Source organism: Mastomys coucha, unplaced genomic scaffold, assembly GCF_008632895.1.
Source record: "Mastomys coucha isolate ucsf_1 unplaced genomic scaffold, UCSF_Mcou_1 pScaffold4, whole genome shotgun sequence".
NCBI classification, from domain to species: domain Eukaryota; kingdom Metazoa; phylum Chordata; class Mammalia; order Rodentia; family Muridae; genus Mastomys; species Mastomys coucha.
In genome coordinates this window covers 39361781-39367145 of record NW_022196910.1, presented here as the reverse complement: position 1 = coordinate 39367145, position 5365 = coordinate 39361781, and the positions used below count along the sequence as shown (strand labels likewise).

Genomic DNA, 5365 nt, shown 5'->3' with positions numbered 1-5365 from the left:
AAAAAAACCAATGCATTTCTTGGAAATAAAATGAAATCCATTGTATATGATGGAACATAATATAATTTAAAAAATATATGTATCTGTGTATATTTGTGTGAATGTATGTCACATATGTGTAAATACCCATGAAGACCAAAAGACAGTGTTGGATTCCTTGAACCTGTATAACAAGGGGTTGTGAGCCATTCAACATGGGTAATGAGCATTGAACTTGGGTCCTCAAGAAGACCAGTCAAAGGTCTAAACTACTGAGCCATCTCTGCCTCTTGAAAATTTCAATAAATTTCTAAGATAACCTTTAGGCACATCAATCTTGATGAAAATATGTATTGGTTTTAGGGTTGTTGCACCACAAAAGGAAGGATAAGATAGAAGATGCCACCAAAAATGCTTCCTTAAAAGAAAGCTGGAGGTGTTCACATGGAAACACCTCCCCTCAAAAAATTTTATTTTATTTAAATAAAGTAAACAAACAAACTGCTTAAAGAATCACCATCTCTGACCTCAAAATGTACTACTGAGCTACAGTAATTTTTAAAAAGCACGAGACCAGCACAAAAACAAACACACCAATCACTGGATTCAAACAGAGGACTAAGATATAAATCCACACACTTATAGACACCTGATTTTAGATAAACAAGCTAGAAATACAAACTGAAAAAAAAAACAGACAGGCACTTTAACAGTGTAGGTCACACTGGATGGCTGCATGTAGAATACAAACAAATAGCATACATATTTACCACCGTGTACAAAACTTATCTCCAAATGGGTCAAAGGCCTCAACATAAGATAAGATACACCCAACTTAGTGGAAGAAAATGTATGGAAGAACCTTGGACATGTTGGCAAAACAGAAGACTTTCTAAACACAACACCATTAGCACAAGCTCTATGATCATCCATCATGAAATGGGACCTCATGAAATTTAAAGTTCTGTAAGTCAAACAGCATCATTTGGACAAGGTGGCAGGCTACAGAATGGGAAAATCTTCACCAACTACACATCTGATAGAGGGCTAATACCCAAAATATATAAAGAACTCAAAATGGGTTATCAGGAAAACTACCGAATTAAAAAGTGGGGTACAGAGCTATACAGAGATCTCTCAAAAGAAGATCAAATGATTTAAGAAATATTCAACATCCTTAGCCATCAGCAAAACGTAAATAAAATTAGTTTGAGACTTCATCTTACACCCTTTAAAATGGCAAAGATCAATAAACAAATGACAGCTCTCACTGGTGACCATGTAGAGTAAGAGGAACATTCATCAATTTCTGTTGGAAGTTTATACGGCCATTGGAAATATCAGTATGGCAGCTCCTTAGCAAGATGGGGATGGATCAACCTCAAGATCCAACTATGACACCTTCAAGCTTATATGCAAAGGATGCTTAACCCTACTTCAGAAACACTTATTTAACCAATGTCATTGCTGTTGATAATAGCTATAAATTGGAAATAACATAGATGTCCTTCAATGCATGAATGGACAAAGAAGCTGTGGTGTAATTTATACAGTGGAATACTACCCAGCCACTAAAAAAAAAAAAAAAAAAAAAAAAAAAAAAAAAAAAAAAATGGAATCAAGAAATTTACAAGTAAATGGATGGAACTAACAAAAAATCATCCTAGTGAGGTAACCCCTATCCAGAGACAATATGGTATATATTCACTGGTATTATGTCATTTATATGTCAACACTAGCTGTTAAGTCAATGATACCCAAGCTATAATCCATAGAACCAAAGAGTTCAGATATAAAGTAAGTGCCTAGAGGAGGTCAGATAATATCTCTCTAAGAAAGAGAAATCAAATAGATAGCTAGGAAGGGATGGAGAGGGGGCTAGAATGGAAGCATCAAGTCAGGAGGGGCAGGGAAGAAGGTATGAAGAAGAAATATGGGGAAAGACAGCTAAAATCAAGAGCATCTTAGGAACAGTATGAAAACCTAATACAATAGAAACTTCCTAAAATATATACATATGTATGAAGTCAATCTAATGAAATTACCAAATAATAGAGGAGACAAAACCTCAACTGGTCATCTCTCGTCACCAAATGAAGCTGCCAATACCAGAATTAGGTTACAGCTAATCAGGCTATTGCCCAAAGGGGTCCCATGGGAAACCCCAAACAACTCAGGCTGTTTGTAAGAATATATATTGCTTCCTCTCAACTGAAGGCAAGTTCCCATTGCTGAAGTCAACACCTACACAATTCATGGAACATAGAGAAGTCAAGCCAGTGCCTACATAGTCAGCCTCTATGCCTACATTCTAGTGCTCTGGGTACAGAAAGGTAATCTATACACTCCCAACAGAAAGATATTGACCTCAACCCAGCCACAAACCCTTTAATCTTCAGGTGTGCCCCACTTGCATCAGATGCTAGTGCAGTGGTGGCACAAAGCTTATGGGAGTAACCAACCAATAACTGATTTGAGTTAAGGCCCACTCTGGGAAAGGACCCCCTGACACTGCTTAGGTAACCAAGAACCTGAGACTAGATAACCCCAGGAGGTGGGGTAAAACCAAGTACTATTGTCCTAAAAACAACAACAACAACAACAAAAGGGTAGCAATAAAATGACTCCTAGTGGCATTCTTCTATAATCACAGATCGGTGCCTTACTCAGCCATCATCAGAGAAGCTTCATTCTGCAACACCTGGGAACAAAATACAGAGACTCCCAGTCAAGCATTATGCAGAGAATAAGAGACCTTGGAATATTTAGCTCTACATAGGATGGCTCCATCAAATTTCTCCCTTCATGGAACCCAGTAGAAGAGAAGGCAGAAAAAGTGTAAGAGCCAGAGGAATGAAGGGCACCAGAAATCAAGACCCTCTGGATCAATAGATGAATGCATAAGGCCTGCACATGTCTGAACAGGATGGGGTCTCAGAGTTCAAAGGAGATGTGAATGCAAAAACCTATCTCTACCCAAGAAGCAATTTCCAATTTATAACCACCTGCAAATGAATATTTAATTTTCTCCAAGGGAGTGTCACTGGGGAAATAAATTATTCTTAAGGGTCAGCTGCATGGCCAGAGGTAGACAGGCATCAGAAAACAAACTTGGTAAAGGAACTGGAGATTTCATATCTCATGATGTCATGGCATAGCATTTTTAAAATTTTTATATTTTCAATTTATTTATATATTTATCCTTATTGTTTTGTCCTTACAGATACTTTGTGTATATATGATATGTCTTCCAGTGTAGTGTTTTGATGGGATTCCTGAGTTTGTCAAGAAGTATTATATCTGTTTCCTGTGCCTTTTCTTGGGCTTTTTTCCTTCAGTTTGTTTTGTCCTATTTTGGCGTAACATTTTATAGTATATTTTATTTTATTATTATCTCTTAGAAAACTGTTTATTTTTAAATGAGAACCAGAAAGATGGTGGTTCCAAACAGGAAGGGATGTAGGGAGGAACTGGGAGGAATAGAGGGAGGGAAAACAATAATCAGGATATATTCTGTGAGAAGAAAGCTATTTTCAATAAATATAAAAACTTGGATAAGAGTCAGAAAAGGATCAGAACACCTGCCAGGGTTACTCTCCTAGGAAAAGTCAAAACAGTGAAGGTATTCTAACATAAAACCCTAGAGACCCTTGGGACCTAATAAATCCTATTACTTACTGTCTACACCTTTAAGATCAGCATGACTGCCTCTGCTCCTTCAGAGTTAAAATAACCAGCTCACTTTGCTTCATTCTGTTGAACAATAAAGCATCCTTTTCAAGCATCTAAGCTGGCCCAGATAAGATAATAAGGCCATGCCTTGGAAAAATAATGAAAAAGAATAAAACATGAACCAAAATTTCTACCTCATCCTCAACTGCAGCTGGGATTTAGGGTCAAAAACAAGACAGTAAAACCTCAGAAAATGCTTTGTTTGAAAACAACCAGGCAACCAAGAGAAAGAATGCAACATTTTCCTTGAAAGGAATATCATGTTTGAAGCAAAATTGTATAATGCACACAATGATATGTTTAAATTCAGTTGTTTTAATTGACTTTCTATATCACAATATTATTCTCAGACTCATTGTCCCTTTCTCAAAATACAACTTTTAGGTGGTGACTATTATAATTTTGCCTACACTGAGAGTATATCTTTACAGAAATATCTTTACTATAAAATCTCTCTTTTCATTTGTAAAATGGAGCACCAATTGACTTTGGATATAATTGATATTTTACATTAAAATGTTTTGTAAATTTTTCAAGATTTTTGTGACAATTATGAGAATTTGATTCTCTTCCAACCCATCTGAAGGAATTTTTAAAATATGACAGTGAAAACAAAAATGAAGAATAATATCATAGTTGGGCCAACAATAAGGAGACAACATTTTCTTTCTTAAATAATTTAAATGGTATCTAGTTAGGTCAATGGTAATATGCATGTCAACTACCTATTGCTTGAAACAAACCATTCTGATATGTAGAAGTCTCTCTGGAAACCATGAATTAACTCAGAAATCTACAATTTAGACTGCATTTGCTTAGATTTTGTTGTTGTTGTTGATCTCTAACATGGTCTTTCATGGGGGTAGGCAGGGGGAGCTCATGCACTTGCATGCTTTAGAAAGGCATCAATGATGTGCTGTCAAGCTATCATGTGATTCTGTTCTGGGTCATTAGTTTTTTTCTTTACATAGCCTTTTCAGTATGTTTTAAAGGAGAAAGCCACAATAGGTTTCAGTGTGTAGAAAACATGTATGTTTCTATGAAGCCTCTCTTTGTATCACATTGTAGACACCACTTGGGAACATTCAGTCATATAGAGGCTCAGTGACATAACAAGAGTTGTCTGGACACCCAGGATCAGAGAATAGACCTTGGGAGCCAGCTCTGCAGCCAGTCCCACAACACCCAGGGGAAGCTCCACTCCCAGGTGCTCTGACACAGCCAGGATCAGAGGTGAGCAGGAACCAACATCTGTCCCAACACTGGGAGTAACTGGGACCAGCAGGACCAGGCACTTAGGAACTCCACCAACCTAGTGACTCTGGTTCCTTCCGGTCTATCTGGGTTAGTGTTCTGAGCAGACCTTGGGCATAAGCTCTGCAGCCAGTCCCACAACACACAGAGAAAGCCACTCTTCCAGGTGATCTAACAAGCCCAAGATCCCAGGATCCCAGAATCACAGGATCCCAGAGACAGCTTGACTCTGAGGAGTTCTGACACAACCAGGATCACAGGAAGGAGAGGCTCCAGTCAGATTTAGCAAGGGCAGATAGCACTAGAGTTAACTAGATGGCAGGGGGAAAGCATAAGAAAATAAACAACACAAACCAAGGACACTTGCCATCATCAGAACCCAATTCTTCCACCATAGCAA

General features: G+C 37.8%; 1 protein-coding gene and 1 long non-coding RNA gene across 7 annotated transcripts in view; one reads left to right on the top strand and one right to left on the bottom strand.

Moving 5' to 3' along the window:
- Kcnc2 (potassium voltage-gated channel subfamily C member 2) overlaps window positions 1-5365 on the bottom strand; it is a 197835-nt gene that overhangs the window by 113080 nt on the left and 79390 nt on the right. The window lies entirely within an intron of this gene.
- Window positions 4894-5365, top strand: part of LOC116076051 — a 4683-nt gene continuing 4211 nt past the window's right edge. Inside the window, exon 1 of the long non-coding RNA XR_004112788.1 lies at window positions 4894-4944. This is a non-coding gene — a long non-coding RNA (uncharacterized LOC116076051). The remainder of the gene's footprint in view (window positions 4945-5365) is intronic.